The sequence below is a fragment of the Eumetopias jubatus genome, unplaced genomic scaffold (genome assembly GCF_037043125.1).
Source record: "Eumetopias jubatus isolate StellerSeaLion01/CBP00866 unplaced genomic scaffold, mEumJub1_p1.0 scaffold_2, whole genome shotgun sequence".
Classification (NCBI taxonomy): domain Eukaryota; kingdom Metazoa; phylum Chordata; class Mammalia; order Carnivora; family Otariidae; genus Eumetopias; species Eumetopias jubatus.
The window spans coordinates 57549633-57562101 of NW_028274808.1; the positions used below are offsets into that span (position 1 = coordinate 57549633).

General features: G+C 34.1%; 1 non-coding gene across 1 annotated transcript; it reads left to right on the forward strand.

Moving 5' to 3' along the window:
* The first annotated feature begins 4272 nt into the window (after positions 1-4272).
* On the forward strand, positions 4273-4382 carry LOC114210215 (U6 spliceosomal RNA). Its single transcript, XR_003609487.2, has one exon. It is a non-coding gene; the product is annotated as a U6 spliceosomal RNA (small nuclear RNA).
* The last annotated feature ends 8087 nt before the right edge of the window (positions 4383-12469 follow it).

Consider the following 12469-nt stretch of genomic DNA (forward strand, 5'->3'; position numbering starts at 1 on the left):
GACTAGAATGCTATTCTGTTTCCTCTGAATTTTGAGCACTACTGGTTGATTGAATCTCACATAATTAGGGACATGCATATTATAAAGGCAAAGATTTGAATCAAACATAAAATTTCTGTTCTTTTTACTAATTCTCCATATGTCAACATGCCAATGTGACAAATAGTTAATATACTTCTCTTTCAGAGTTAATTACAAATAACAAGCCCACAAAAATATATTTTAATGGAAGATACAGATAATGTAAATTCAATCAGGCTTTCACCGATTTTATTTTCTACCGAGAGACAGAAGATAAAATAGACTCATTGATACCAATGAATTATCATGAAGGCTACTCATAAAACCAGGAACTACATCTAGAAAAAGAATATTTACATATTTTTATACAGATACCTCTCCCAGCAATCACTGACTCTTTTTTTCCAAGATAACTAACTACTCTCCAGACTTATAATCCATATATTAGTAGGACCTATTTTTTTCATTTATGTACATGGCATTATATAGTCAGAACTAGCTACATAATTTGAGAGACTCAGTGAAAAATGAAAAGGCTGGGGCACTTGTTCAAAATGCATTAAGAATTTCAAGATGGTGGCACTAAAACATTAAGCCAAGTGTGGGCCCTGTATAACTGCACTGGTTGCACACTCAGGAAGCCAACTCTGTATACATCACATATTTTTATATATGTATAGTCTTTTCCTCTCCTTTGTGAAATTCATCATTGTTGTTCTAAATTCTGTGGTCTTGTTTCTTCATTGACATTATAGCATAGTTTGCCATCACATGAAAACAATTTATCTATCATCTCTAGGAAAATTTGTGTTGTTTCCAATAAGAGTGGTTATGAATATGCTGATATTGTTCAATAATTAAAAATTTAGGGGACCCTGGGTGGTGAAGTCAGTTAAGCACTCTTGGTTTAAGCTCAGGTCAGATCTCAGAGTCATAAGATCAAGCCCCCACACTGGGCTCCAAGCTCAGTGAGGAGGCTGCTAAAGTTTCTCTCTCCCTCTCCCTCCACCCTCCCTGTGCTCTCTCTCTCTGTCGGTCAAATAAATGAATAAATCTTTAAAAATAAATAAATAAACATTTCCTTTAAAAATAATTAAAAATTTAAACAATTTAAATACTGTTAAGGTAATTAAACAAAGAAGCCATTAGATTGAGGTCCCTTTAATTCCATAGCAACCTAAATAAGCATAACAAAATCTAAGCATGTAAATACGTTAAGTTTAAGCATTCAAAACCTAAGTACAACCAATCATAAACAGCCAACTAGGCTTTCCCAAAATAGGGAACTACTTAAGGTATAGTCAATTAAATAAGTTCCTTGTTTTGCTCCCACATCTTCTTTATAAATGTTTTTCCCTATTGTCTATGGGTAGAGTGTTCCTAACCACTTCCAGTTTGGCGATACCCAATTTAAATCTTTGTTTAGTCAAATAAACTCAAAAATTCTAATATTCCTCAAATTATCTTTAACAACAGTCTTGTGCATATCTTTTGGTGGATATTTGCACTCATTTCCATCGGGCTTTTACTAAAGAGTGAAATTTCTGTAAATAGTGATCTTGTAAATAACATCTACTAAATTTCTATTCAGTAGATATTGCCAAACAGATTTCCATGGTTGTGGAATAAGTTCAAACTCTCATTAAGGTAGTTCTCTTCTATTCCTAATTTGGCAGTTGATTTTATAATGAATTAATTATTTAATTTTATCCTGCTTTTCCTGCAAATGTTGAATTAATCATATTATTTTGTTCATTTATTAATGTTAAAATATCATTCTATATATCAATTTTACACTAAGCTTGCATTCTTGGAATTAACCCTAATTGGTCATGATGTATTCCCTTTTTTACATAACACTGTACTTATTTAGCTAAAATATTGCTTAGGATTTTTGAATCTATGTTTATGGATAAAACTACTAATAAGCCAATTTTCTTGTAACTTCCTTGCCAGTTTGTATAGTAATGTAATCATGTACTCATAAAAAACATTGTATGATGCTCTTCAAGTAAAGAATTTTGTAATGCTTGGTATTTTATTTTGCTTTGTTAATTTAACAAGTGGAACCTTCTGGATCTAGATTTTTAATTTGAGAAAATTTTTGATACAAATTCAATTTCTTTACTAGATATTGGATTACTTGGATTTTTAATCTCTTTTTTAGTCAGTCACAATATGATGTGTTTTTCCTAAAATTTTGACACTTATGTTCCAGATTTTGGTCTTTCTTTTCCTGACACTTTCTATCACTTTTATTAGCTATTTCAAATAACAATCCTTCTGCTTTGTTGAGCCTATCTCAAGTAAATTTAATTTTAATTGTATTAATTGATGCTCTTGTTGTTACTATGTTTTCCCTTTTACTTTATGAAATTAATTAGTTCTACTTTCCCATATGTTTTCAGATATAGGATGAGGTCATTAAATGTATTGTTAATATATGCATTTAAAACACAGCTCTACTTATAGCCCACAAGGTTTGATTATCATTAATAATCATTCAATTGCAAATATTTTGTAATTTCTATGATTGTTCTTTGATTTATGAATCATTTCAAATCTTTATTGATTTCTAAACAACTGAAGATTTCAAGTTTCATTTCACTCTTATTTAAGAACATACTCTGAGTGTTCCTTGAAATTTTTTGAGGCTTTAGCTATGGTGCAGTGTATAGTCAATTTTGATAAATAATTAACATGCATTTGAACACAATGTGCATGCTTTTAATGTTGGTTGAATGTCTGTTGTTGTCAGGCTTGCTAATTTTTTCAGGCTTATTTTGTCCTTCATATTTTTTATATTCTTATTGATCATTTCTTTGCTCTATGAATTTTGACAAAAGCTATGTGAAAAAAGGGTGTTCCAGTTCTAGTAGCTAATATTATCTCCTAAAGGATATAATATTTAATTATTAATTATAGGTTAAATATATATTAAAACAACTATTTAAAACAAATCGAGAGGACCCAAGAGAAGGGAGAAACTAGGGAGGATTCAATCTTTGAATGATGGTAATTTATTGGATTCAACCCAACTTCATATCACTTTTCTCCTTCAGTCTATATAGTGTAGAGCACTTAAAAAAAAACAGAAGAAAGATGAGCTTATTGATATATCAAATAACAAAATTCAGAGACCCCAAAGCAGATATATATTGAAAAAGAAAGTCCTAGAATATGAAGAGAATTGTGCCTGACATCTGGATACAAACACCCCTCGAAACTGACTGCCCCATGAACAGTGCTTGGTTTGGTAAGACTACCAGTATTCCAATGGACAGCAAGTGGTAGAAGGTTTAAAAAGCTGATATTTCTGCTGACCCCTAGTGCAGTAGAGAAAGACTTTGGAGTTTGAACATCACAAGTTAAAGAGACAAAGTACATATGCTGATCTGTCATTTAAAATTCCAAAAGGTCCATGCTTAGAAGAAAGACTGTGTCCCAGAATTAAGGCATTCATTGAGAACTAAGAGCAAAACTGAAGCAGTTATCTGACATATCTCCATACAAAAAGGATCAGTTCTTAATTTATCTGCTTTCTAGAACAAAATTAAACACTGTTAAAAGACAGATAACATAGGGCGCCTGGGTGGCTCAGTCGTTAAGTGTCTGCCTTCAGCTCAGGTGGTGATCCCAGGGTCCTGGGATCGAGTCCCACATCGGGCTCCCTCCTCCACGGGGAAGCCTGCTTCTCCCTCTCCTACTCCCCCTGCTTGTGTTCCCTCTCTTGCTATGTCTCTGTCTGTCAAATAAATAAATAAAATCTTAAAAAAAAAGACAGAACAAAATTCAGAGTCTTTATAATGTATAATCACTGATGAGCAAAGTAAATCGAAAGTTTTTTAAAACATGAAGACAGAGGAAAATGTCAGCCATTGCTCAAGATCAAAGCAGTCAAACAAAACAAAACAAAATTAAAAAACAAGCCTGGAGATAACTCCAATATTGAAATTAACAGATAAAAACTTTATATTAGCTGTTGTAAATACAATCAATGACATAAGTGAAACAAAGATAAAAATAATTGAATAGACTTGGAATCTAAACATTGATATGGTAAGGGTAAAAATAATTATGTTGAAATTCTAGAAGGGAATATAACAGTGCTTGAAATGAAAAATTCATTAGATAGGCTTAATAGAAGATGAGAGAGGATGACAACATGGTCAGTGAAATTGCAGACAGAATAATAGAAATTATCCAACTTAAATAATGGGGAAAAGATTTATTTTAAGTAGTTCTGTTTTTGTGCTCACTTCAGCAGCACATATACTAAATCTAGAATGATACAAAGATTAAAGATTAGCATGACCCCTGCACAGGATGACACACAAATTCATGAAGCATTCCATATTTTTAAAGAAGAAAGAAAGAAAGAAAGAAAGAAAGAAAGAAAGAAAGAAAGAAAGAAAGAAAGAAAGAAAAAGAGAGAGAAAAGAAAGAAAGAAAGAAAGAAGGAAGGAAGGAAGGAAGGAAGGAAGGAAAAAGGAAGGAAGGAAGGAACAAAGAAAGAAAGAAAGAAAGAAAGAAAGAAAGAAAGAAAGAAAGAAAGAAAGAAAAAGAAAAAGAAAGAAAGATAGGCTAAGTTGGTTCTGTTTTGACATGTGAGGCAACATAAAGTGGTCCAACACGCATGTAACAGACACCAGGAAGTAACTCTTTGTAAACAGACTGATGATTTTTACTACAGAAATATAATGGAGAGTCCTTGCTTTAAAATTGCTTTTAAGGAAAATATATCTGTTCTGTCCTCATTTCTTACTGAAAAAAATAAAAACAAAGCCAAAACAATAAAATAAGAACAACAACAACAACAACAACACTTGGTTCATGGATTAAGTAGATTTGGAAGAATTGGGAAGTAGTCATATAGACCTCTTCTTTCTGGGTAGCTTTTAACAAAGTATAAAACTGAGGAGAATCAAAATGGAAATGGCTTCCTTTGAGAACAATATTTCTTTATACATCATGGCAACACATATGTTACCCAAACCAAAGTTTCAAAGTAAGTGAAGGAATAGTTCTAACCTCTTTTAGAAAGAAATGCAATGTCTTTGCTTTGTTCTTTCTGGCATCTTTTGGATTATTAATAAAATTTGGTGATTGGTCAGATCCATGATTCATTAAAGTCTGCTTTGAAAGTTCAACCTTTGTGTTAACAGTTACTTACCTTGAACAGGGGCAATCATGAGAGTCTAGTATGACTCACACGGTGATTAGTGTCTGTCATGGAGGAAAACAAGAGAAATTAGAGGTTGAAGAAGTTAAAAATACATTTTGCAATGTGCACATTTATGACTGGTTTTGGTTGAAGAGACCAGCAACATAATATATAGTACTTCATCCTGGGTGAGCTTTAAGAGTTCATTTTCTAAGATAAATATAAAAAAATAATTTGGCTATTGCAACATGTATTTCAAAGATCCCTTTCCCCAGTCATACCTAAATTGTCTTATTGGCATTATACAATCTGGCAGTCAGAATACCAAAGGTAAATAATTTCTATTCCCAATAATGCATATCATTTATATATACTTCTTCTAAGGATATCAAAACAGCTTATGAACATAATGTTCATAGCATCCTTGAGGGGCAAACAGACTTAAGTTGACTGTCATAATTATAATTCAAAGATATGCATTGCAGTTCTGTATTTAAGAAGCCATCCCAATGGTATACAGTAGTTACACATGGGAATAAATTTAGTGTACATTTGTTTATTGTTTGGAATATTATAATCAGTTGCCAGGCAACTGGATTTTTTGTATATTTAAATTGCTCCTGGGTGCCTGGGCGGCTCAGTAGGTTAAGCGTCTGCCTTCAGCTCAGATCGTGATCCCAGGATCCTGAGATCGAGTCCCACATCGAGGTCCCTGTTCAGCAGGGAGTCTGCTTCTCCCTCTCCCTCTCCCCCTCTCCCCTTCCGTCTCCCTCTATCCTTCTACCCCTCCCCCCTGCTCATGCTCTCTCTCTCTCTCAAATAAATAAATAAAATCTAAAAGAATTAAAAATAAAAATAAATTCCTCCTGATAGTTGCTTTAAAAATCAATGATTATATTGATTACAGCTCTACTACACAAATTTCACCCGATTTGCAGTGATATATATATATATATTTCTCTTTCATAATCTCCATAGTAATACTCATTGGGATTTTTAAATGACCATCTTATTTCCAGTCATATAATTTTACACATAAATTGAAAGACTGGGCAAAGTAAATATGAGTAGGAAATTTAATGTTTGAATTTGGAGAGTTGTTAAAGATTTTTTTTTTCCTTACGTGACTTCAGCTGTAACGGTTGACATTTCCCATTTTATAAGCTAACATGGAGATTAAGAAACGTAATAATTAAGGTGAGCACATCCTCTAGTATCTAACCCAAGATAGCTTTAGAGTAAAAGTAGGTGCTATTAACATATAACACACAAAAACTAAGACTGTTAGGATACATGGTCATCCTATTATATAACTAATGTATTTTTGTTTATTTGCTACACTCATCTAGCACAATAATTCTAAATATTTTAAACATTATACTCACAATATAACTACTCACAATATAACTAATGTATTTTTGTTTATTTGCTACACTCATCTAGCACAATAATTCTAAATATTTTAAAACATTAAAGTTTACCTCATTGGATTCATAGTGAGTTTTCACATCCAGTTAGGATTGCTTATAAATTTTCTTCTGGTAGTCAGTTAGACATGTTATCTCACATACACTGCCAATTAATATATACAGGTAGCACTCTATACCAGGCACTGTTTCTAATGCTTTAGTTACATTAATTAATTTAATCTTTTCAACAATCAGTGCTTAAGTTTTATTACTAAGCCATTTTTCAGATGAGAAAACTATAAAGTATTAAGTGACTGTTTGCTCATGGTTCCACTGGACTAATCCATAATTTGAACCCAGGCTTTCTATTTACCCAAAGGTCTTTTTTTTTTGTATCAAACTTTATTTACTCATCTTGTAGAATTGTTATAAGAATTTGGGGGGACACATAAACCATCTACCATATAAAATTCATAGCATATGGCAGGTACTCAGGTGGTGATGATATTGATGATGGTGATGATGGTGATGATGATTGTGAATGACTTGACATAAATCATTCTAACTCAGACTCTATTGATTCTAAAAGGGCAATTAGTTCGAAATAAAATACTTGGTCAGACCTATGCCAAAAGTACTTTGGCAGGTGATTTTATTATTAAACTTCTTCATTTATAATGCTACTCCCAAAAGACTGACTGAATGACTGATTTTTTATTTAAATTCTATCAATTAACATACAACATATAATTAGGTTCAGAAGTAGAGGTCAGTGATTCATGAGCACCCAGTGCTCATTACATCATGCATCCTCCTTAAGGTCCATCACCCAATTACCCCATTCCCACCCCTCCCCTCCAGCAACCTTCAGTTTGTGTCCTATGATTAAGAGTCTCTTATGGTTTGTCTCCCTCTCTGACATCATCTGGTTTTATTTTTTCCTCTCTTCCCCTATGATCTTCTGTTTTGTTTCTTAGATTCCACATATGAGTGAGATCATATGATAATTGTCTTTCTCTGATTGACTTATTTCACTTAGCATAATACCTCCTAGTTCCATCTACATCATTGCAAATTGCAAGATTTCATTTTTGAAGACTGAGTAGTATTCCATTACACACACACACACACACACACACACACACACACATATACACACACACACCACATCTTCTTTATCCATTCATCTGTCGAAGGACATCTGGGCTCTTTCCATAGTTTGGCTATTATGGACATTGTTGCTATAAACATTGGTGTGCAGGTGCCCCTTCAGATCACATTTGTATCAGTGGGGTAAATACCCAGTAGTGCAACTGCTGGGTCACAGGGTAGCTCTATTTTCAACTTTTTGAGGAATTTCCATACTGTTGTCCAGAGTGGCTGCACCAGCTTGCATTCCCACGAACAGTGTAAGAGACTTGCTCTTTCTCTGAATCCTCACCAACATCTGTTGTTTACAGTCTTGTTAATTTTAGCCATTCTGACTGGTGTGAGGTGCTATCTCATTGTGGTTTTGATTTGTATTTCCCTGATGCCGAGTGATGTGGGGCATTTTTTCCATGTATCTGTTGTCCATTTGGTCTTCTTTGCAGAAATGTCTGTTCCTGTCTTCTCCTATTTTTTGATTGAATTATTTGTTCTTTGGGTGCTGAGTTTGATAAGTTCTTTATAGATTTTAGATACTAGCCCTTTGTCTGACAAGACATTTGCAAATATCTTCTCCCATTCTATCAGTTATCTTTTAGTTTTGTTGACTGTTTCCTTTGCTGTGCAAAAGCTTTTTATCTTGATGAAGTCCCAATAGTTCATTTTTGCCTTTGTTTCCCTTGCCTTTGGAGATATGTATAGCAAGAAGTTGCTGTGGCCAAGGTCGAAGAGGTTGCTGCTTGTATTCTCCTCCAGGATTTTGATAGATTTCTGTCTCACATTTAGGTTTTTCATTCATTCTGAATCTATTTTTGTGTATGATGTAAGGAAATTGTTCAGTTTCATACTTCTGCATGTGGCTGTCCAATTTTCCCAACACTATTTGCCGAAGAGACTGTTTTGTTTTTTTTTTTCCATTGGATATTCTTTCCTGATTTGTTGAAGATTAGTAGCAATAGAGTTGAGGGTCCATTTCTGGGTTCTCTATCCTGTTCCATTGATCTATGTGTCTGTTTTTGCACCAATACCACACTGTAATGATGATTACAGCTTTGTAATAGAGCTTGAAGTCTGGCATTGTGATACCACCAGCTTTGGTTTTCTTTTTCAACATTCCTTTTGCTATTTGAGTCTTTTCTGGTTCCATACAATTTTAGGATTATTTTTTGCAACTCTGTGAAAAATGTTGATGGTATTTTGATAGGGATTGCACTTAAATGTAGATTGCTTTAGGTGGTCTAGGCATTCTTCGTGTCTTCCTCAATTTCTTTCATGAGTGTTCTATACTTTTCTGAGTACAGATCCTTTGCCTCTTTAGTTAGGTTTATTCCCAGGTATCTTGTGGTTTTTGGTGTAACTGTAAATGGGATCGATTCCTCAATTTCTTTTGCTTCTTATTGTTAGTGTATAGAAATGCAACAGATTTCTGTGCTTTGATTTTATATCCTGCCAATTTGCTTAACGCCTGTATGAATTCTAACAATTTTGGGGTGGGGCATTTTAGGTTTTCTACATAGAGTATCATGTCATCTGAGAAGAGTGAGAGTTTGACTTCTTTGCTGATTCGGATGCCTTTTATTTCTTTTTGTTGTCTGATAACTGAGGCAAGGATTCCTAGTACTATGTCAAACAACAGTAGTAAGAGTGAACATCACTGCTGTGTTCCTGACCTTAGGGGAAAAGATCTCAGTTTTTCCCCACTGAGAATGACATTCACTGTGGGCTTTTCATAGATGGCTTTATGATATTGAGGTATGTTCCCTCTCTCCCTACACTGTGAAGAGTTTTAATCAAGAAACAATACTGTTGTTTTGTCAAATGCTTTTTCTCCATCTATTGAGAAGATCAGATGATTCTTGTCCTTTCTTTTATTAAGGTAGTGTATCACGTTGATTGATTTGTGAATGTTGAACCACCCTTGTAGCCCAGGAATAAATCCCTCTTGTTTATGGCGAATAATCCTTTCAGTGTCCTCTTGGATCATATTGGCTAGTATCTTGGTGAGAATTATTGCATCTGTGTTCACCAAGGATATTTGTCTGTAATGCTCCTTTTATTGTGGGGGGGGGGTTGTCTGGTCTTGGGATCAAGGTAATGTTGGCCTTATAGAAAGAATTTGGAAGTTTTCCTTCCCTTTCTATATTTTGAAAAGCTTCAAAAGAATAGGCATTAGTTTTTCTTTAAAGGTTTGGTAGAATTCCCGTGGGAAGCCATCTGGCCTTGGACTCTTGTTTGTTGGGAGATTTTTGATTACTGCTTCAATTTCCTTGCTGATTATGGGTCTGTTCAGGTTTTCTATTTCTTCCTGTTTCAGTTCTGGTAGTTTATAAGTTTCCAGGAGTGCATCCATTTCTTCCAGATTGCCTAATTTGTTGGCATAGAGTTGTTCATAATATGTTCTTAAAATTGTATTTCCTTGGTGTTGGTCATGATGTCTCACCTTTCATTTATGATTTTATTAATTTAGGTCCTTTCTCTTTTCTTTTTGATAAGCTGGCTCGGGGTTTATCGATCTTATTAATTCTTTCAAAGAACCAGCTTCTAGTGCCATTGATCTGTTCTACTGTTCTTTTGGTTTCTATTTCATTAATTTCTGCTCTAATCTTTATTAATTCTCTTCTCCTGCTAGGTGTAGACTTCATTTGCTGTCCCTTCCAGCTACTTTAGGTGTAAAGTTGGATCGTGTATTTGAGACCTTTCTTGTTTCTTGAGAAAGGCTTGTATTGCTGAATACGTCTCTCTTAGAACCACCTTTGCTGCATCCTAAAGGTTTTGAACAGTTGTGTTTTCATTTTCATTTGTTTCCATTTTTTTAAATTCTTCTTTAATTTCTTGGTGACCCACTCATTCTTTAGTAGGATTGTCTTTAGCCTGCATGTATTTGAGTTCCTTCCAAATTTCTTCTTGTGATTGAGTTTCAGTTTCAAAGCACTGTGGTCTGAAAATATGCAGGGAATAATCCCAATTTTTGATATCAGATGAGACCTGATTTGTGACCCAGTATGTGATCTATTTTGGAGAATGTTCCAGGTGCAATCTAGAAGAATGTGTATTTTGTTGATTTAGGATGGAATACTCTGTATATATATATACGTGAAGTCCATCTGGTCCAGTGTGTCTTTCAAAGTCCTTGTTTCTTTGTTGATCTTCTACTTAGATGATCTGTCTATTGCAGTGAGAGGGGTGTTAAAGGCTCCTGCTATTATTGTATTATTAATGTGTTACTTTAATATTGTTATTAATTGATTTATCTTGTTGGATTGACCCTTTAATTATGATATAGTGTCCTTTCTCATGTTTTAATACACTCTTTGCTTTAAAATCTAATTTGTCTGATATAAGGATTGTTATCCCAGTTTTCTTTTGATGTCCTTTACCATGATAAATGGTTTTCCACCCCCTTCACTTTCAATCTGGAAGTGTCTTTGGGTCTAAAATGAGTCTCTTACAGACAGCATATTGATAGGTCTTGCTTTTTTAACCAATCTGATACTCTGTGTCTTTGATTGGGGCATTTGGCCCATTTACATTCAGAGTAACTATTGAAAGATATGAATTTAGTGCCATTTTGTTACCTGCAAGGTCACCGTTTCTGTAGATTGTCTATGTTTCTTTCTGGTCTATGTTAGTTTTAGGCTCCTTCTTTGCTTAGAGGACCCTTTTCAATATTTCATGTAGGGCTGGTTTGGTGTTCACAAATTCTTTTAGTTTTTGTTTGTCCTGCAAGCTTTTTATCTCTCCTATGTTCAATGACAGCCTAGCTGGACATAGTATTCTTGCCTGCATATTTTTCTCATTTAGTACCCTGACTATATCATGCCAGTCCCTTCTGGCCTGCCATGTTTCTGTGGTTAGGTCTTCTGCCAGTCTAATGTTTCTACCCTTGTAGGTTATGGTTCTCTTGTCTAAGCTGCTTTCAGAACTTTTTTTTTTGTCTCTGAGATTTGCAAGTTTTCTATTATATGTCAGGGTGTTGACCTATTTATATTGATTTTGAGGGGGTTTCTCTGTGGCTTCTGGACTTGAATTCTTGTTTCTTTCTCCAGATTAAGGACGTTCTCTGCTATAATTTGCTCCAATATACCTTCTGCCCCTCTCTCTCTTTCCTCTTTTTCTGGGATCTCAAATGATCTAATATTGTTTTGCTTTATGGTATCACTTATTTATCTTCGTGATCCAGTAGTTATCTCTTTTTCTCAGCTTCCTTATTCTCCATCTTTTGTCTTCTATACCACTAATTCTCTCTTCTGCCTCATTTATCCTAACAGTCAGAGCCCCCATTTTTTTATTGCCTCTCATTAATAACCTTTTTTAATTCGACTTGATTAGATTTTAGTTCTTTCATTTCTCCAGAAAGAGATTCTCTAGTGTCTTCTATGCTTTTTTGAAGATCAGCAAGTATCTTTATAATTGTTATTCTGAACTCTAGTTACAACATCTTACTTATATCCATGCAGATCATGTCCCTGGCAATCAGTATTGCCTCTTGTTCTCTTTTTTTGAAGTGAGTTTTTCATCTTGTCATTCTGTCCACAGAAGAACAGATGAACGAGAGAACAAAATACTAAAATGGAAACAACAACCCTAGAGAAATATACACTAAACAAATCAGAAGAGACCCAAAACTGAAAACAAAAAACAAAAAAACAAAAAAACATAAAAATAAGAATTAAAAAAGAGAGAATATAAGCTGACAGGTGAACAGAACAGTGCAATACACCAGATCCTT